This window comes from Dendrobates tinctorius, unplaced genomic scaffold (assembly GCF_039654945.1).
Source record: "Dendrobates tinctorius isolate UK_male_01 unplaced genomic scaffold, ASM3965494v1 ptg000008l, whole genome shotgun sequence".
NCBI classification, from domain to species: Eukaryota; Metazoa; Chordata; class Amphibia; order Anura; family Dendrobatidae; genus Dendrobates; species Dendrobates tinctorius.
This window is the reverse complement of record NW_027361676.1, coordinates 56,734,003-56,756,491: the sequence shown is the minus strand read 5'-3', so window position 1 is coordinate 56,756,491 and position 22,489 is coordinate 56,734,003.

Sequence of the window (22,489 nt, the reverse complement as noted above, 5' to 3'; positions counted from 1 at the left end):
TCTGTCTTAGGTTTTGTCCACCTGGCTGTTCTACCCAGTGGCGGCACAGAGCAGTCATTGATGGCTCCTGCCATCTAAGCTGCTGCTCAATGTCAACAGAGCAGCTCTTCCTCCACCGGGCTGCTCTGCTGATGGAGCATGATTGCAGATGTCAAGCTGATTGACAGCTGGCTCCCCCCAGTTAAGCAGCGGGGAGCCGGCTGGCAATCAGCAAGATGTCAGAAGTCACGCCCCATCAACAGAGCAGATCGGAAAAGAAGCCGCTGCTCTGTAGCTGTAACATCAGCAGACACCACTGAATAGCCAACAGATAAAAGTCAGTGAACACTCTGTCACAGCTGAGATCAACGCCAGAGATAATAGACAGGTATATTTGTGCCTGTTCGTTTATAGGCCCACAGTAAAAAAAATAATAGCCTTGGATAAACTCTTTAATGCATTGTTCTCCACAAACATGACTGTAAACCACACTAGTTTTAGACATTTAGTAATATCAGCAATCCTAAGGCTATGTGCCCACGTTAGCGTTTTTAAACACTCAGGAAACTGTTCCCCTTCCCAAAAAACGCGCGTTTTATTTCTGCGCGTTTCTTGCACAAAAGACGCACGTTTTTGACGCATTTTTTTCCGCGCGTTTTCTGGGAACATTGGAAAAGGCTAAAAACGCTCAGCAACGCGGAAATTAATGAGCATGCTGTGTTTTTAGCCGCTAAGGCTAGTTTCACACTTGCTTTTTTTTGCAGCGCGTTTTTCCCGCAAAAAAACGCATTAAAAAAACGCATACAAATGCATACAAACGCTGCGTTTTTTTCAAGCATTTTTATGCGCATGCAGGAAAAAAACGCAGCGTTTTTGCGCGTTTGTATGCGTTTTTTGTGCGTTTGCGTTTTTTTACAGATTTTGGAAAAACCCCACAAAAATGAAAAAACAACCATTCAACAACACACAAAACCAATGGGACTTCATTGTGGGTGTGGTATGTTAATATATAGACCCTGTCTACAGTATTCTTCACATTTGCTTGATTCTTCTCGTGACCATGGATCTGCACTGGAAGAGTTTTCACTTCAACTTGGATTTGGACATCGCAATGGCTCAGGCGTATGCAGTTGCTTGCCATGAACAAAGGAAGAGAGAGAGGCAGTGAAGACGGCGGCGTATGTGGATACATCCGATTGTTGAACTCCGGGAGAGCCGTGGGGCATACCACACCCTCTACAGCGAGCTACAGGCAAACCCGGAGAAATTTACAGATTATATCAGGATGTCCCACGAAAGTTTCATGGATTTGCTTGCTCGTGTCCAACAATCCATCTGGAGACAGGACACACAGCTCCGTCGTGCGATTCCTCCTGAGGAACGACTACTGGTGACATTACGGTATGTTTTAAAAACCAAGGGGTGCGGTCTGATGTTTTTTTTTTAAATTTAGTATTCAAAACCTTGGGTAATTAGTTTTCATGAATGTACTAATATTTTATTTTATAGTTTTTTAAAATAATATACATAAATATTAATTTTACTTCTTTGTCTGTTCACAGATTCCTGGCGACTGGAGAAACCCTATCTTCACTACACTTCCAGTACCGTATTGGAATCTCTACCTTGTCTGGAATTGTTGCTGACACCTGCCGGGCTCTCTGGAATGTTCTTTGCCCAGAATTTATGCCCCTGCCCACCGCTGAAAAGTGGATGGAAATTGCTGACAAATTCTGGACAGTATGCAATTTTCCCAACTGTTTGGGAGCTGTTGATGGTAAACACATACGGATCATCAAACCCCAAAGAACGGGATCTGAGTACTATAATTACAAAAAGTACTTTTCAATAGTACTCATTGCGATTGCGGATGCCGGATGTATGTTTGTAGCAGTGGACATTGGAGCATTTGGCCGTGGTAATGACTCACAGGCTTTTAAAAACTCAGACATGGGCCGGAGGTTGTATGGCAACCAATTTAATTTCCCTATGCCACGGCCTCTTCCTCACACCGAAGCTCCGCCACTGCCCTTTGTAATGGTTGGCGATGAGGCTTTTCAAATGTGCGGAAACTTACTGAAACCCTACTCCAGCCGGGACTTGGACCACACCAAAAAAATATTTAATTACAGGCTGACCAGGGCCAGAAGAACTGTCGAGTGTGCTTTTGGGATTCTTGTTTCCAGATGGCGAATTCTGGGCACGGCCATTAATCTTAAACTTGAAACAGTCGATGAGGTGGTGAAGGCCTGTGTGGTTCTACATAACTTTGTGATGGCTAAAGAGCACCCGACCTTTGAACTGGACGATGATGCTCCTAACCCATTGCCTGAATTCACTCAGCACACTCTCAGGTCATCCGTTGAAGTTGGCCAAATGAGGGACCAATTTGCGGCCTACTTTATTTCTGATGTAGGACGGGTGCACTGGCAAGATGAAATGGTGTAATGTTTTTGTTTGTTTATGGTAATAAAAAACCTTATTTGATACCATTACTGAGTGCACTATATTTTTTAAACTCCAATTTAATAAAAAACTTCCCATGTATAACTGAATTTTTTGATGTTCACACACCTGGGCAGGTAAATACACATATGAGTTAAAATGCAGCATTGCTAGTCTGCGTGAAATATATTGGAACGAGCAAAGCTGCAGGCCATGAATCAGGAAACCATTTTTTTCAAGAGAAAATTGTGCAACTAGTTGAAAACAAAGTATGTGATTTTCTCAAAACACAACCCTCAAAACCCAACCCCAATGAAAGTCCATGGGGAATACAAGTCAGCATTGAGTGGATGAATGAAATCTGCTCCATTCCAATTTACAAGTTATTACACTAGGCCTTGGAATGACTATACTAGGCCGTGGTATTTCAAATATGAGTATAGTATGCCTTGGGCCTACTAGTATAGTCATATGTGAAATACCACGGCCTAGTATAGTCATAACAAGGCCTACTGTAATAACTCGATTTTTAACAACTAGCATCTTGTTTCACAAAAAACAAACTGGTGAAACTAGAAAGAAACTTATTTTTAAGACAAGTTTCAACAGTTTGTTTTTCATGAAACCAGATTCTAGTTGGTAAAACTAGAGTTATTACACTAGGCCTTGGAATGACTATACTAGGCCGTGGTATTTCAAATATGAGTATAGTAGGCCTTGGGCCTACTAGTATAGTCATATGTGAAATACCACGGCCTAGTATAGTCATACCAAGGCCTACTGTAATAACTCGATTTTTAACAACTAGCATCTTGTTTCACAAAAAACAAACTGGTGAAACTAGAAAGAAACTTATTTTTAAGACAAGTTTCAACAGTTTGTTTTTCATGAAACCAGATCCAAGTTGGTAAAACTCGAGTTATTACACTAGGCCTTGGAATGACTATACTAGGCCGTGGTATTTCAAATATGAGTATAGTATGCCTTGGGCCTACTAGTATAGTCATATGTGAAATACCACGGCCTAGTATAGTCATACCAAGGCCTACTGTAATAACTCGATTTTTAACAACTAGCATCTTGTTTCACAAAAAACAAACTGGTGAAACTAGAAAGAAACTTATTTTTAAGACAAGTTTCAACAGTTTATTTTTCATGAAACCAGATCCAAGTTGGTAAAACTCGAGTTATTACACTAGGCCTTGGTATGACTATACTAGTCCGTGTTATTTCACATATGACTATACTAGGCCTTGGGTTGGTTTTTAACATGTATTTACCCATCAGTGTGTGTGAGCGGCGCAAACAACATTAATGAAACTTAGTAAAGGTGAACCACAAATGTAAATTTATTTTTTATCACAAAAATAAACCAAAAAATTATTTTTTCCGGCGTTTGGGGGCAGATGGTTTCAATTTGGGGGTGTGCAGGGAATATGCAACACTTGCTGTTGAAGACGGTGTTTGAGGGGAAGGGGCAACAAAACTTGTGGGGGAAGGTAGTCCAGTTAAGGGAATTAAACTAGGAACACTTGGAGGAGAGGAAATCTGTTCAGGTACATTAGTTGTAATGGCATGTCGCCGTAGGCTTGTGTGCCTGGACCGACTTTGGCCCAATGCCCGCCTTGATAGATTTCACCTTGAACTAGGGGCAAATATTGAGTGTAGGTCCCCCGTCTGCAGGTGTGGCTGCTGCTGCTGCTGAGGTGGCGGTTGCTGCTGCTGAGCTGGCGGCTGCTGCTGAGGTGGCGGCTGCTGCTGAGGTGGCTGCTGCTGCTGAGGTGGTTGCTGCTGATGAGGTGGTTGCTGCTGCTGCTGAGGTGGCTGCTGCTGCTGAGGTGGCTGCTGCTGCTGCTGAGGTGGCTGCTGCTGAGGTGGCTGCTGCTGCTGAGGTGGCTGCTGCTGCTGCTCTTCGTTGTCAGTGCTCGTCCTTGCAGGAGGACTGGTGGCGGCAGTGATGGTCCAGGTTTGCAGAGTGGTGGTGGCAGGGCTACTACATGTTGTTGTAGCGGCAGGGCTGTTCCATGTTTGCCTAGTGGTGGCTGAGCTCCACGCATGCATGGGAGTGGCGGTGGTGCTCCAGACAGGAGCAGCGCTTGCCATGGTGGTGTCGGTGAAGTGACCAGCTGCACTCAGACTTGTGGTGGTGTAACGGTGGGTGTCCTGGCTTTGAATAGAGGTGTCCGTGCAGTGGTATGCAGCACAAGTCGGTAGTGAGGTGAAGCGAGTCAATGGTGGCACAGGTGGAAAGGACACCACTGACTGCTGACCGTACCGATTATGCTGCATAGCCTGCAAGAAAGCATTGTTGCAGGCCTGCAGCACATTCAGCTGTTGATCAGGACTAAGGTGTTCCGCCATGCCCTTTTCAATCTTACTAAAAAAATGGTGTGCTGGTCTGTTGAGGTCGGCCTCCAGACGGTCAAGGCGCTGTTCTACAGAATTGAAGCGGTGTTCAAAGTGGTTAAAACCACGTTCCATGAGTGCAAAACCGCTTTCAACTCTGTCGGACAGTGACTTGAGGCTGGAATTAAATGTCTCGCTCAAATGCATAAACTCGGGCAAGACATTCCTGTCCAAGGCCCTCTGCCGCTGGCGGGTAGTGCCCGCATAACCAGTGGCAGAGACCTGGGACAGGGGAACACCTGATGGCCCAGCTTCCTGGTCACCAGCTGTGTGTGTGGTTGACCTGCAAGGTGCTTCCTGGCTGTCGGATGGCTGGGACGGGTCAGAGGACGTCCGAGGAAGGACCGCTCCAGGGCCAGGTTGCAGGGTGCTGCTCCAGGTGCTGTTGAAGAAAGGAAAATCATTACTACCATGCCTTTACAAGAAGCATCAGCTGTGGATTAGAAAAACACAGATTAATAAAAATAAAAACCCAAAATTTATAATACTTACGATCTCGTGGCAAGGACCGGTCTTAGGAACTGCAACGCGTGATAGTGACGGTATCTAGTTCTGGTCCTTGACGCAGATCCACTGCGAACCTGGCCCTCAGCACGAACATCACTGTTGAAGCGGTCCTTGATCGAACGCCAACGTGTTCGGACTTTGTCCACTGTTGATAAAAAAAAAACAGTGCCGTCAAGGACAACAGTCACTGCGGCACAATGTAGCAATACAATACTCAAAGCAGTCACTGTAGACCCTGATGACACTGTTGGGTTTCCTGCTAGAATACACCTAGCACGAAACCCAACAGTGCCGTCAAGGACAACAGTCACTGCGGCACAATGTAGCAATACAATACTCAAAGCAGTCACTGTAGACCCCGATGACACTGTTGGGTTTCCTGCTAGAATACACCTAGCACGAAACCCAACAGTGCCGTCAAGGCCAACAGTCACTGCGGCACAATGTAGCAATACAATACTCAAAGCAGTCACTGTAGACCCGATGACACTGTTGGGTTTCCTGCTAGAATACACCTAGCACGAAACCCAACAGTGCCGTCAAGGACAACAGTCACTGCGGCACAATGTAGCAATACAATACTCAAAGCAGTCACTGTAGACCCCGATTACACTGTTGGGTTTCCTGCTAGAATATGCCTAGCACGAAACCCAACAGTGCCGTCAAGGACAACAGTCACTGCGGCACAATACAGAGCAGGGAAATACTCACTAAACGCCTTTTTGGAGGATGCTGTGGCGCTGTCCCAGCCATCCATCAACGCTGCGGCCACCTCATTCCATAGCCGCCGGGTCACCACAATGTCCTTGTGCAGCCGGTCACGGCTGTCCCACAATGGCGAACGCTCCTGGACCAGGCTGATGAGCTGCTCATTATCCAGGTAGACGTCTTCATCCCGTTGTGGAACCTAGACAAAACACATTCATTAGAATAATCAAATTTAAATTGAATAAAAAGTTACAAAAAAAGAAACATAAAAAAGAGTAAAAATAGAAGATAAAAAATAAAGAACATTACAAATCATTTGATACTTACATTCCGTATCACCACCGGGACTTGGCTTCGCTGCTCCTGCTCTTCGCCCTCACTAGTCCCGTCCGCAGAAGATGATGATGACGATGTCTTAAAAAAGTTGAAAAAAACGTAAGAGATTTGGAGAAGCAGCAGATATACTTACCAGATGCACGAAAATAATCACCTCACGGTCTGCTTGCGCCAATTCCTGCCGCGATGGGGAATACTCTGATTCTGAAGACATACTGCATGTAAAAATAATAAAAATCATTAGTACATACATAATTTAAAAGGACAGGCATATAATGTAATATACTCACATTCTTCGCTGATATAATGGGTTCTTGGTTGACTGTCTGCTCTTCAATCTGTCAGTGTAGTAGTGGCAGAGTTTTGGCAGGCACCTCCTTTATATAGACTTTTTTTTTTTGACTTTAGAAGATTATAACTAGGACAACAAGTGGACACCACCAAAAAAACGCAGCGCTAAAAAAACACATACCTGCGCATGCCAGTGCGCACGTATGCGCATCCATAGGCTATAATGGCCATTTTTAGCGCAAAACGTGCGCATACGTGCGCATGCGCTTTTTTCCAGGGCCAAAAAATGCAACATGCTGCGTCTGGAAAATACCAACGCACACCCCAAAAAAACGCAGCGCATGAAAATCGCATACATGCGCTTACCAGCGCGCAGGTATGCGCACCCATGTTAAATATAGGGGAAAAAATGCATGCGCACGTATGCGTTTTTTTCCAGCGCAAAAAAACGCAAATGTGAAACCAGCCTAAGCGATTCCTGAGCGTTTAAAAACGCATGCATTGGCACAAAAAGCCAAAAACGCATGCAATTTAATGTGAAGCTTCTTTTAAGCATTTCTGCAGCGTCTGAGCCGGCGCAAACGCTGCAGAAACGCTTAAAAAAACATGGGCACACAGTCTTATACTGGAGAATTCGATTTTTGTTGATTTAGATCTGACACTTGTCAGATTTGACTAAGTTTTGGCTTCTGAACCCAAAAGTGACCCCAACTTTTTAAGCTACAGGATTTTGTCCTTTGTCTCCAAAATCATACAAAATGTACATACAATGGAAAATAATTGAAAATTAACCTGAAAGTAATGTTTATTTAAAAATATTTTGTTCATATTAAGGATAGATAGATTGTTTCTGTAAGTCAAATTGTGTGCAAGTAGTAAAGTTAGGAATCAAGGTAAAAGTTAGCATTGCTGGCTTTTCCTGGACTGTTCAATCTGTGGACAATCTCACCTGACACTCCAACAATAGTCAGCCATAATATGTACATCCCATCTACCCTGATATCGTCCTTCCATGATTTTCAAATCTTGGTGGAATCATTATCCTTGCTCATGAATGACTGCACCAAGGTTTTCAGAGAAGTTACCAAGATGCCTATGCAGAAAATGTACCTTGATGCTCATGTTGCAACCAAGCATTTTGAAGCTCTCTGAGAGTTTCTGGACAATTTCTGCATAATTGTTTGCTTGTGCCTTGTGTATGCTTGGGGTTCTGAAAACTTAGGGACAGACATGATTAGAAAGAAAGGAAATAAGTGTGTAAATTAAAAAAACAATTCTGCTATCCCCTTGTATACAGACTTTCAGAATACGTTTTATTATATAGAGTGGCACACAACCTCTCGCCACAATGTCTCACGTATAACTGAATAGCCTAGACAAATAACAACCTGTTGCCGGTCGCTAAGGCTGTCCTCCTCCCCTCCACACCCCAGGGCAGTTCACTCTTGGTCAATAGTAGAGCACTAGTGCTACCCTCGATCCAGTCTAATCACATTAAGATAAGCTGTAGAGAAAAAAAGTGACGTGATAAAGGAAAACTAACCACAGTTTTGAATTCAGCATGCTTATGTTAAGGTACTGTCACACTTAGCGATGTACCAGCGATCCCGACCAGCGATATGACGCGGTCAGGATCGCTGGTACATCGCTTAGTGGTCGCTAGTGAGCTGCCACATAGGCAGATCTCACTAGCGACATCGCTGGGGACGGGGATCGCTACTTACCTGTCACACCAGGCGATCCTGCGTCCTCCCGCCCGGCTCCACGCGTCGCTCGTCCTCACAACAGGAAGCGCCGCAGGAAGCTGACGACGAGAAACAGTCCTGAACGTTCTCGCGCGATCAGCGATAACCAGCGGGGGAGCGGGTTGTAGGTAAGTATCAGACACAGCGATATCGCTAGCAATATCGCTATAACGTCACTAGTTATAGCGATATTGCTAGCGATATCTCTTAGTGTGACAGGCCCTTTAGACCAGCAGAAAGATCAAAACAAAAAATAGGTTCAAAATTGTTCCCCAGTGTTATCATTTTGAAATCCACAAGCTTAAATGAACATTATTTTGTTACTAATGGTGACATTTATTGTTCACAAATACAAAAAAACTACCTGAAAGTATGCAATTATAGGTTGAGACAAATTCATATAATCAAATTTATTAAACCATATATATTGTTTTACAAGATACAAATAAGCCACCAAAGATGACAATTTCTGTCAAACTTCAAATATCAAGTGATGAGGAGTGTGATTGGGTATGGGTTGTCCTCTGATGATTTTGAAGCAGATGCTTTGGTAAACCCTTTGATTATGGTGGGATATGAAGATTAGTGTTATCTTGCATGTATTATTATTCTGGGTGGCATTTACCAGTAGAAGTCACTGGGGATTTGCACTGTGGATATCAAAATATTTACTATATATGGACCCCTTTGTGGGCAATTTTTGTGGGCCATCTAGCTTCTAGGTCCTCTGTGTGTCACAGCACATTGCAGCTTTCAGGGTAATTTGAAAGTGACTCCTTCAGTGAGCTTCAGTGTCAAATTGTAAACTGTTTAACTCTTACCTCTCTTCTCCAGAAAGATCTTCTAATCTTATTTATGTCAACATTAATCTTCATCTTTCAACAAGTCATAAAAAAACTTGGAAGATCATTCAGCAGAAAAGAGGTAAGTTTTTACAGCCCTGCCATCAGATGAGCTCACTCATGAATTTGACTGTTCTAATGAAAAATATTCAGAATTGAGAGTCCTCAGTGGTTGATACCTTTTAATGGCTAACTGAAAAGATGGTAACACATTGCAAGCTTTCGAGACTACTCAGGTCTCTTCATCAGGCATTGACTAATACAAAATCTGAAGAGTCACATATTTATGCACAATACAGCATAGAAAAAATGCAATAGATAAGACAAGTGACGTGAAGCAGAACTATCAATATGGGAGAGGGAGAAACATAAATATTGGACCAGTACATAGATAAGGAGTCCGGATGTTTTATAGTCCTCTGATTGGGGCCTCCTAATGTGTTGTGATGCCTCCACAAGGTCTTACAAGCAAATTTCTTAATTGATGTAAAAAGACATAAAGACTGTTCTAATGGTTACTTTCATGATCATGTTTGTTTTCACGGTTCACAGTAAAATCAGTGTATTTACAAAATTACATTTTTAAATACATTATATATTATATGTTATTATGATTTTTTTTATATTGTTGTAACATTAATATTGGTTTAGGTTCTCGGTTAATTATTCTTACTAAATCTGTAAAACTTCTGTTGGCTACTATTACTTTTATACTACTTAGTTTCAGTCCAAAAAAATTCACACATCTATTTATGCCTACGTGTTCTATTTAACAATGATTTTCCTAATGTCTTTTTTTAACATTGAAACATGAAATTTGATCACAAGTAACCTGTGCTAGTAAACATTTTTAATATATTCCTCTTTGCTGTTCAAACATTGCTTGAAAATTTATCACTACATGATTCACTTGTCCCATTTACTAAAACCGCTACAGCTTCCAACCTGTTTATAAAAGCCTATCCAAAAGGATACTATTTCATATCTAATTTTGTTAAAATAAATTTTCTTTGAGGAAACTTGCATAAGGTCACTGAACGGCTGGGATTGTTAATATTTATGTAGATTTGGAAGGTACATTGGCTTCAAACTTTTATAACCTCCTGTAAGTCACATCCTGCACTTGACATTTCATGCCCTCATTTATTCAAGGCCAAAAGAACCTTGATATTGATAGGAAAATAGTGAAACTAAAGGCCCATTTTAAACTGAATAAACTTTGTTCTTTCCTTTTTTAATATTATTATTTTAATTTATTTATATAGCACTATTGTTTCCATGGTGCTGTACATGAGAAGGGGTTACATACAAATTACAGATATCACTTATAGTAAACAAACTAACAATGATAGACTGTTACAGAGGGAAGAGGACCCTGCCCTTTCGGGCTTACATTATACAGGATGATAGGGAAGAAGACAGTAGGCTGCGGGTTGCAGTATCTCCGGTGATGTTAAGAGATGGGTTTTCAGGTTCCATCTGAAGGATCTGAATGTGGTGGAAAATCGGACTTGCTGGGGAACAGAATTCCAGAGGATGGAGGATTTTTGGAAGAAGTCTTGGAGGAGATTGGGTGAGGAACAAAAGTGTGGAGGAGACAAGGAGGACTTGGGAAGACTGGAGTTTACATGAAGGAAGATAACGGGAGATTAGTTTAGAGATATACAGGGAGAATGGTTGTGTGGCTTTGTAGGTCAGTGTTAGTTGTTTGAACTGGGGTATTGGGAGACAATGAAGGGAATTGCAAAGGGGGAAGCAGAGGAGTAGCGATGAGAGAGATGCAATAGTCGGGCAGCAGAGTTAAGGATGGACTGGAGAGGTGCAAAAAATATTTTTAGCAGGTAGGCCACAAAGGAGTATGTTGCAGTAGTCAAGGAGGGAGATGATGAGAGCATGCACAAGCATTTTAGTACTGTAGAGTGAAGATTGAGGAAAGGACAGATTCTGGAAATATTTTTGAGCTGGCAGCGACAAAAAGTGATGAAAGTTTGCATGTGGGGTTTGAAGGACAAGTCAGGGTCAAAGGTTACTCCGAGTCAGTGGATTTCGGGTACAGAGAAAGGCGTGATGTCATTTATTGTGATAGATAGATCAGGTAGGGAAGATACGTGAGATGCAGGAAAGATAATGAGTTCACATTTGTTCATATAGAACTTGAGGAAGCGAGAAGGAAGATATGGCTGATACATACTCCAAAATGTTGGACAACAGAGAGGTGACATCTGGGCCAGAGAGGTAGATCTGAGTGTCATCAGCGTGCAGATGGTTCTGGAAGCCATGGGACTTTATGAGAGTATAGATATAGGGGTGCTAGGACAGAGCCTTGAGGGACTACAACAGAGAGAGGATGGGATGAGGAGGTGGTGTGGGAGTGGGAGACTGTAAATGTGAGGTTGGAAAGGTTTGAAGAGATTCGGGATAGGACAAGGTCTTTGATGCCAAAGGAAGGGAGGATGAGTAGTAGGAGGCAGTGAAAATCCCATATCCACCACCAATAAAAGGCAGAAAGAGAAGCATAGAATAAAATTACAGCAATGTTTATTACATAACAATTTTCACAAAATTCATATTCAACAAGGTAAGTACACATAAATTAGTGCCATGGGTACATATAAAGAAACACTGTGAGGACAAAATTGTATACAGGATTAATACCAATAATTTCTCAATGAGATTGGAAAAATTGAATAAAAAACTTCATAGCTATTAAATTAGCACCAAAATATATCAGATGCATATTATCAAGAGATTATTTTTGTGAATCCACACTAGATCTAAAACATTTTTTTCAACTGGTCCAATCTCCCAATAATGAGAATTAATTGCATCCACAGCACTAGAAGCTCTAGTACCAAAAGCAATGTTTCAGAGCATTGTCCAGAAAGGCGAGGGGAATTTACATTACTGCAATACTCTTGCTAGCCACCACATTATAAAAAAAAAAAAAAAAAGTCCAGAAAGGCGAGGGGAATTTCCATTACTGCAATACTCTTGCTAGCCACCACATTATAAAAAAAAAAAAAAAAAGTCCTTCACCTACATGTGCAATGCCTCTTAGATAAGCGCCCACAACCACCCCTGACAGCGCCGTTTCGCCAAATAGGCTTCCTCCATGGTTCTAGTGCTGTGGATACAATTAATTCTCATTATGTGGAGATTGGACCAGTTGAAAAAAATGTTTTAGATCTAGTGTGGATTCACAGAAATAATCTCTTGATAATATGCATCTGATATTTTGTGGTGCTAATTTAATACCTATGAAGTTTTTTGTTCAGTTTTTTCAATCTCATTGAGAAATTATTAATATTAGTCCTGTATACAATTTTGTCCTCACAGTGTTTCTTTATATGAACCCATGGCGCTAATTTATGTGTACTTACCTTGTTGAATATGAATTTTGTGAAAATTGTTATGTAATAAACATTGCTGTAATTTTATTCTATGCCTCTCTTTCTGCCTTTTATTGGTGGTGGATATGGGATTTTCATAATCATTATTGAGGTGGTGAAAAAAATATTCAGGACATTTGCTTGACAAGTAGGAGGCAGTGGTCAACTGTATCGAAGGCAGAATACAGGTCTAGAAGGAGGAGTATAGAGAATAATCTGTTGGCGTTGTCTGTACAGTGGGTACAGAAAGTATTCAGAACCCTTTAAATGTTTCACTCTTTGTTTCATTACAGCTATTTGGTAAATTAAAAAAAAATCATTTTTTTCATTAATGTACACTCTGCACCCCATCTTGATTGAAAAATAGGAATGTAGAAGTTTTTGCAAATTTATTAAAAAAGAAAAAACGAAATATCACATGGTCATAAGTTTTGAGACTCTTTGCTCAGTATTGAGTAGCTGTACCCTTTTGAGTTAGTACAGTCATGAGATTTCTTGGGAATGATGCAACAAGTTTTTCACACCTGGATTTGGGGATCCTCTGCAATTCTGCCTTGCAGATTCTCTCCAGTTCCGTCAGGTTGATTGGTGAACGTTAGTGGACAGCCATGTTCAGGTATCTCCAGAGATGCTCAATTGAGTTTAGGTCAGGGCTCTGGCTGGGTTTAGCGATATGGGCGATAGCTGGACATAGCAGTTGGGTTGAAGAATGGCATTTTATTTATTTATTTATTTTACTCAGTTATATAGCGCCATTAATTCCACAGTGCTTTACAAACATTATTGACACTGTCCCCATTGGGGCTCACAATCTAGATTCCCTATCAGGTGTGTCTTTGGAATAAGGGAGGAAACCGAAGAACCCGGAGGAAACCCACGCAAACACTGGGAGAACATATAAACTTCTTGAAGATGTTGTCCTTGGGAGATTTGAACCCAGGGCCCCAGTGCTGCAAGGCTGCAGTGCTAACCACTGAGCCACCATTTTGAGGATAGGTGTGATTGTGGCATGATTGAAAGCAGAAGAGAAGGTACTAGAAGTGATAGGTTGATGAGATAGGCTAGGGATTGGATAAGTGTGGTGGTGAGGTTGGGGAGGAGATGTGATGGGATGGGGTCAAGTGCACAAATGGTGAGGTGTGATTTGGAAAGGAGACACCTAAGCACTCCTTCAGTGATGTTGGAGAAGGAGATTATGGGGTTAGGTGATTGGTCTGGTGTAGAGGAGAAGACTGGGCTGTGGATGCTGTGAAAAATGAGGATGAATGAACTCATGGAGATCAATATCCAACACTGTGGAGACACCATCACATGTTTCTCAACGCAGTGATTCTAGAGCAATGCCCCCATCCCTTATGGGAAAACACAAGCCGCGGAGACACCATCACATGTTTCTCAACGCAAGCAATGACTAGCCAGGTCTTTCCCCGGGAAGGAACAACCACGGGAAGGGCATTCTCCATGAAGGAAACCATATATGCGAAAACATGGTATCCATCCACAGACAGCTGTTTTGGGGTATTGCCCCTCATCAGTGTGGAGTAGGAAACTGGCCAGTAGGAGCAATGTCTAGTAGAAGACTGTGAAAAATGAGGATGAATGAACTCATGGAGATCAACATCCAACACTGCGGAGACACCATCACATGTTTCTCAAGGCAGTGATTCTAGAGCAATGCCCCCAACCCTTATGGGAAATATGTAAAACATGCAAAACACAAGCCGCGGAGACACCATCACATGTTTCTCAATGAAAGCAATGACTAGCCAGGTCTTTCCCCAGGAAGGAACAACCACGGGAAGGGCAGTCTCCAATTAAGGAAACCACCTATGCGAAAACATGGTATCCATCCACAGACAGCTGTTTCGGGGTATTGCCCCTCATGAGTGTGGAGTAGGAAACTGGCCAGTAGGAGCAATACCTAGTAGAAGACCGGGGAAAGACCTGGCTAGTCATTGCTTGCGTTGAGAACCATGTGATGGTGTCTCCGCGGCTTGTGTTTTGCATGGGCTGTGGATGCTGACAGGGCCCTGGGTCCGGAACTGCTGGGACTGAACTTACTGTTGCAGGGGGGAAGGAGATTAGAGATGGAGCAGAACCTTAGAATCATAGAATCATAGAATCATAGAATCGTAGAGTTGGAAGGGACCTCCTGGGCCATCTGGTCCAACCCCCTGCTCAAAGCAGGATTCGCTAAATCATCCCAGTTAGATGTCTGTCCAGCCTCTGTTTGAAGACTTCCATTGAAGGAGAACTCACCACTTCTCGTGGCAGCCTGTTCCACTCATTGATCACTCTAACTGTCAAAAAGTTTTTTCTAATATCTAATCTGTGTCTCCTCCCATTCAGCTTCATCCCATTGCTTCTAGTCTTTCCTTGTGCAAATGAGAATAAAGTTGATCCTTCTACAATGTGACAGCCCTTTAGATATTTGTAGACAGCTATTAAGTCTCCTCTCAGTCTTCTCTTTTGCAAACTAAACATTCCCAAATCCTGCAACCTTTCCTCATAAGACAGGGTTTGCAGACCGGTCACCATTCTGGTCGCTCTTTTCTGAACTTGCTCCAGTTTGTTGATGTCTTTTTTAAAATGTGGTGCCCAAAATTGGACACAATATTCCAGATGAGGTCTGACCAAAGAGGAGTAGAGGGAAATAATTACTTCACGTGATCTAGACTGTATGCTTCTGTTAATACATCCTAGAATTGCATTTGCCTTTTTTGCTGCTGCATCACACTGTTGACTCATATTCAGTCTGTGATCTATTAGTATACCCAAGTCTTTTTCACATGTGCTGTCACTTAGCCCTATTCTTCCCATTCTATATATGCTTTTTTCATTTTTATTGCCCAGATGTAGTACTTTGCATTTCTCCCTGTTAAAAACCATTCTGTTAGTTGCTGCCCACTTCTCCAGTTTATTTAAATCTTTTTGAATCCTCTCTCTCTCTTCTCTAGTATTAGCTATCCCTCCTAGCTTTGTGTCATCAGCAAATTTAATCAGTTTACCCTCAATTCCTTCATCTAAATCGTTGATAAAGATGTTGAACAATACAGGGCCCATGACAGAGCCCTGTGGTACCCCACTTGAGACATTCTTCCAACTGGATGTGCAGCCATTTACGACCACTCTTTGGGTCCGATCACTAAGCCAGTTATGAATCCACCTAACAGTTGCCTTGTCCATTCCATACTTAGTCATTTTTTCAATAAGGATTGTATGAGAGACTTTGTCAAATGCTTTGCTGAAGTCAAGATATACTATATCTACAGCATTTCCTTGATCCACCCAATCAGTAATACCATCATAGAAGGAAATTAAATTAGTCTGACATGACTTATTAGTTACAAACCCATGCTGACTCTGTTTAATCACTTCATTCTTATCCAGGTATTGACATACATGTTGTTTAATAATTTGTTCAAAGATCTTTCCTGGTATAGAAGTCAGACTCACCGGCCTAAAGTTGCCTGGGTCCACCTTCTTCCCCTTTTTGAAGATAGGAACAACATTTGCTCTTCTCCAGTCTTCTGGCACTTCTCCTGTTCTCCAAGAATTTTCAAAGATTATGGAGAGGGGTTCAAAAATTTCTTCTGCTATCTCCTTCAGTACTCTGGGGTGTAATTCATCTGGACCTGGAGACTTGAATACATTTAGGTTAGCTAAGTGTTTCCTCACTATCTTTCTGTTTATAGATATCCTGGATTCTTCTATTCCCTTAATAGGACAGTGAATAACAGTTGATGTTACATTTCCTTTCTGAGAGAAAACAGAAACCTTGACCTGTGTAGCAGGGGCGTGGCAAGCCGGGGAGGTATAAAAGGGTTTGTGCAGTAAAAGAGAGGGGCTTCCCACCAGAGAGAGGAGTCAGAGAGGACCAGTGCTGAGCTGCGGGGACAGATAGGACCCGCACAGCAGCATTTACGGCCGGGTGCGGCAAGAACTCTCAGACTTTATAGGGCGTGTGCCGGAACGTACGCCAAGAGGAGGAAAGCAGTTAATTCTTCTTTGCTGCGCTGCAGCATAATGGACTGGGGGCTCAATGGTTAAAACCGGTGACTACCCGCTGCCGCCATAAGTGAGACCGATTTCTTAGGCGAGGAAGCCGGAACAACCCAGCATCAGCCTCAGCCGGCATCCAACCCAGGAAAAGAGGAAGACAACCGAGTCACTCTAAGTGGAGTTGACATATTGATATAAACTGCCATTTTTTTTAGTTAATCTTTCCCTTTGTACCCCTCAGCCTTTACATGTTTATTCCCTGTTGCTCCCTGCAACGAGGTTACCCCTGTATCCATTAAACAAGAAGTTGTTAACCCCTGCTCTGTGCCTCTGTGTAAGTGCATCCCATTACCTGTGTTATATTGGTATACAAAGGGCTTGTGATGGTAAAATAATAAGACTTGCCCTATATGGTCGAGCTTGTTTTGAAGTGTGTGGCAAAATCCTCAGCAGAGATTAGGGAGGTTGTAGGGGGCAGAGGAGGAAGTAAAAAGTTTTGAATAACTTTTTGGGGCAGAAGAATAAGGAAGATATGAGAGTTGTGAACTAGACTAGTTTGGCAGAGATGAGGGCTAATTTGCATGTGAGTGTTGCATGTTTGAATGCGGTGAAGTAATCTTGCAAATATGTTTTCTTCCAACGCCGCTCCACAACCTTGGACACTCGCCAAAGCTTTTTAGTGAGGTTATTGTGCCAAGGTTGTCTATTGATTCGTAGCACTCTGCCATGCATGAGAGGGGCAACAACGTCAATAGCTAATGCAAGAGTGGCAATGTAAAAAGCAATAGCAGCTTCTGCATCGTCTAGTGAAGATATGGATGCCAGTGATAAAATAGAGTCAGAGAGTGTGTGAGTGTCCAGATGTTTAAGGTTTCTGCGGGGGTACACTAGTTGCTCATCATGGGTGACAGTTGAGGAGGACAGGGATGTGAACATGAGTGGATGGTGGTCAAATAGAGGGAAAGTGGAGGTTGTGAGGTTAGATAGGTAGCATAGTCGGGTGAAGATAACGTCTAATATATGACTCTGTGTGGGTGGCTTTGGAGGACCACTGAGTAAGTCCAAAAGATGAAGTTAGCAACATAATTTTGGAGACTACTGACTAATGGGTGTTAGTAGGAATGTTGAAGGCACCCATCACGTTGGGGGAAATGTCAACAGAGAGAAAGTGAGGAATCCAGGTGAAAAATTGGTCAATAAAGGCAGTGTCTGGGCCTGGAGGTCAGTATATGTCGGCCACTTGGACGATGGAGATAAGGTACTTTCACACTTAGCGATGCACCAGCCATCCCGACCAGCGATATGACGCGGTCAGGATCGCTGGTGTATCGCTAAGTGGTCGCTAGTGAGCTGCCACACAGGCAGATCTCACCAGCGACATCGCTGGGGTCGGGGGTCGCTACTTACCTGTCATACTAGGCGATCCTGACGTCCTCCCGCCTGCTTCCACGCTCGTCACTCGTCTCTCCACAGGAAGCCCAGCAGGAAGCTGACGACGAGAAACGGTCCAGGACGTTCTCGCGCGATCAGCGATAATCAGCGGGGGAGCGGGTCGGAGGTAAGTATCAGACATAGCGATGTCGCTAGCAATATCGCTGTAACGTCACAAAACCTGTGACGTTATAGTGATATTGCTAGCGATATCGCTTTGTGTGACAGGCCCTTTAGAGTAGATGCGGACAGAGTGGACTTCAAAGAAGGGAGGATAAGGGAAGGTAGAGATGGGATTGGGTTGAAAGTGCAGTTGGTAGGAAGGAGAAGAAGACCAAATCTTCACCATGTCTGTTGCCAGGTTGAGGAATGTGGGTGTAGTGGAGGCCGCCATAACACAGCTCAGCAGGGAAGGCACTGTCGGAGGATGTCAGACATGTTTCAGTGAGGCCCAGAAAGGAAAAATTGAGAAAGGTGAAGAGGTTGTGAATAATATGAAGCTTATTTCAGAATGAACAGGTGTTCCAGAGAATCCCTTAAAGTCCTCAGGCTACCATTCCATCTCCTTGTCATTAGGACAACCACTTATCAATTAAATATTGACAAGTTATAGTTGTAAAATTATAAAATTTAGTGACACTGGCATTTGATAAACTGTACAGTTATTATATTCCTCTTGACACTTTGATAGGTTAAACTGTATTTGGAAGTAGGGTTTATGTGTATCAGTTTAATGTCATGTCTATGATTATTTCTTACTCATGTTTCCTTGCATTTTTTAACTCATTTCATCAAGTAACTTACAGTCATGGCAGAAATTCAAGCTGTCCTGCAGGCTCAGGGTGCATCAGTGGCAGCTTTTTGATGATTATAGGAAGCAAATGATTGCAGTTATTTATTCCAAAGGGTGTGCAACCAAATATGAAGTTGAAGGTTGCAACAATATTGTCCCTCCCATTTTGGGGGTTTTGTGTTAAATTTTGTCCAATTTGCCTTTTTTTCTCCTTTTTTATCTTGTTCCAATACACACAAAGGAAATAAACATGTGTATAACAAAAAGTGTAATTGCAATAATTTTATGGGAGAAATACTTCATTTTCTGGAACAAGTTCAAGGGTGCCAACACTTTCATCTCTGACTGTATATTTAACTTTCTGTGCAAATATGACAAGAGGTTAGAACAACACAATATGGCATGGGTATAAAAATTAGTCTTAGGTTCTGATGTTATCTAATGCAGGGTTCCCCAACTCCAGTCCTCAAGACCCACCAACAGATCATGTTTTCAGGATTTCCTTTGTATTGCACAGTGAAGCCCTGATCTAATGCACTTTAAAATCCGTACCACCAATAAAAGCCATTCGATCATCACAGATAAACTACTGCACCATGTGAAAGAATCAGAGGAAATGAACAGATTCTAATATTATCATTATTTTTGTGGGAATAAATTTGTATAACTTGAAGCATATTAATTTAAATATCTGCTCATTTGGGAATGAGAGTCAGTGGGTGGTCTCCTTCAAAAATTGACAACCGTCTCTGGTGAGTTGGTAAACAAAGATAACCGTCAATCAGTAAATAGGACCGCCCAAAGGACTTCTAAGCCGAGAATGAGCAGAGATTTTAATAAATGCATTACAAGTCATCCTTTTTTTTGTGAGAAAACTACATATGGAACTTCTCAGCTAATTCTGCTCTCTAACAGCTGGCTGCATATTCAACATGACAGGTTCCCTATCAGTCAGTGTGTTCATGTAACAGTCTTCACACAATTTCTTGTACATCACATGAAGGCTGTATATTACGCAGTTAAGAGTGTTCAGTCGTTATCTGTATATGACCAAAATGCATTGTAACGTGTTTGAGAAAGGAAGCCATCAAATAGTCCTAATTAACCGTCATTTCCCTGGAAACAAAACAGAAAAGAACTTTCCCCTAAAGGAAACTTGTGTTTACCATTTTAAAATTCCTTAGGGGATTTTTGTAAATGTTAACTACCGTAAGTTTTTTATCTACTTTCAGCATATTGGTCTGTTAGACACGTTTCCTTGTAGAGGCTCCATGGCAAAAGTTCTTATTATACTACTATCTGAGTATTGTGTGTAACCGGTATGTCATTCTTGCAGGTGAAGCCTCCGAAACTGAAAACTACATCTATTTTCAGAGGCAGAGGGTGGTTATCTGACTCTTGCACTCTGTCTGTATCCTACTCAAATCACATGACCCCATCCCCAACAGCCATAGAGCACAGCACTGTTTCCAAAGAACAACCTCATTCTTTTAGTTCATGTGAGATAAAGCAAATCCCAGTTAGCAGTTTTCCAGTTTGAAAACATCTGGGCCAAAGTCATACAGTGGACAAGTTTCTGCTGTGCATCCAGTTGTAAATCTCAGGGTGAATGGCTCCCCTTCAACTTCAGCTTTGATTGCCTTACAGTTTAGCAAAAAATTCAAGCTCCCTGCATGGCACTGTCATAAATGTAATTATCCAACATTTCTTTAATAAATATTTCCCCTTTAGGAAGGTAGTGGCTATGACCAGGAAAGTGTCTTCTCATTTCAACCATTCTTGTATGGCAAAGCATGCCCTCTTGGCTTTGGCAAAACATGATGAATGATCTACCAGAGCACCGCCTGATTTACGAAGTTGCAACCTGCTAGATTTTGATGTTATAAATGTAGTAGAATCTGTATGAGCAGCGTAAAGCTGTGATGGACAATATAATGCAGCAGACAACTGGAGCATGAGTTAGTTTGAGATCCACCTTTGCTAGCTGGTGAGGGACTTTTGTGACCTACTGAAGCCTTTCTGGGAGAAAACTAAATTTGGAAATAGGGACAACTGTGTCATCAATGATGCCATCCCCTCATGTACAGTGCCTTGCGAAAGTATTCATCCCCTGGAACTTTTCAACCTTTTCCCACATATCATGCGTCAAACATAAAGATATCAAATGTAGATTTTTGGTGAAGAATAGAGTTGAGCGATACCGTCCGATACTTCAAAGTATCGTATCGGATGGTATCGGCCGATCTTTAAAAAAAGTATCGGTATCGCCGATTCCGATACCGGAAGTCCCATTCAAGTCTATGGGACTTCCGGTATCGGAATAAGAAAAACCCTTTCCTGCCCTTGTACAGCCTCTCTGGGGTCTGTACGGGCCTTTCGGGGGGCTGTGCCGGCCTGCCAGGGGGTCTGTGCAGGCTCCGGTGGTCTGTGCCGGCCTGCCGGTGGTCTGTGCAGGCTCCGGGGGGCTGTGCCGGCCTGCCGGGGGGCTGTGCCGGCTCCGGGGGGCTGTGCCGGCCTGCCGGGGGGCTGTGCAGGCTCCGGGGGTCTGTGCAGGCATCGTCCGATGGGACTACAAGTCCCATCGGGCGATGCCTGCTACCATGACAGTGATTGACACATTAGCCAATGATGGGACAGTAGTAGTCCCATCATCCGGCTAATGTGTTAAATGTAAAAAAAAAAAAAAAAAAATTACATGCTACATACATACAACATGCATACTACATACATGCTACATTCATACTACATACTACATACATGCTACATACATACTACATATATACTACATGCATGCTACATACATACTGCATGCTACATACATACCACATACATACTACATACATACTACATATATACTACATGCATGCTACATACATACTACATGCTACATACATACCACATACATACTACATATATACTACATGCATGCTACATACATACTACATGCTACATACATACCACATATATACTACATACATACTACATATATACTGCATGCTACATACATACTACATATATACTACATGCATGCTACATACATACTACATGCTACATACATACCACATACATACTACATACATACTACATGCTACATACATACTACATGCTACATACATACTACATATATACTACATGCATGCTACATACATACTACATATATACTACATGCATGCTACATACATACTACATGCTACATGCATGCTACATACATACTACATACATACTACATGCTACATACATACCACATATATACTACATACATACAATACATTCATACAATACATACATAGACATACAGTACATATAACATAGAGTAACATACTTACCAATACTTGTCACATTGTTCCCCGAAGCCATTGTCGTCTACGGAATAAATATTAACATAACAAACCACAAAAATACTCACCCACGATCCGAAGCAGTCCACGAGTGTGTCCCACGACGATCTTGGGTAGAGAACTGCAGCATCAGATGATGCTGCCGTTCTCTACGGGCTGCAGGAATCCAATGACGGAAGGTAGGTATCCTTCCGCACTGTATTCCTCCGCCACTTAAAAAAAAAAAGTCCCTAGTCTCACTTTATGCCATTGCTGTGTGGGAATTTCCCACACAGCA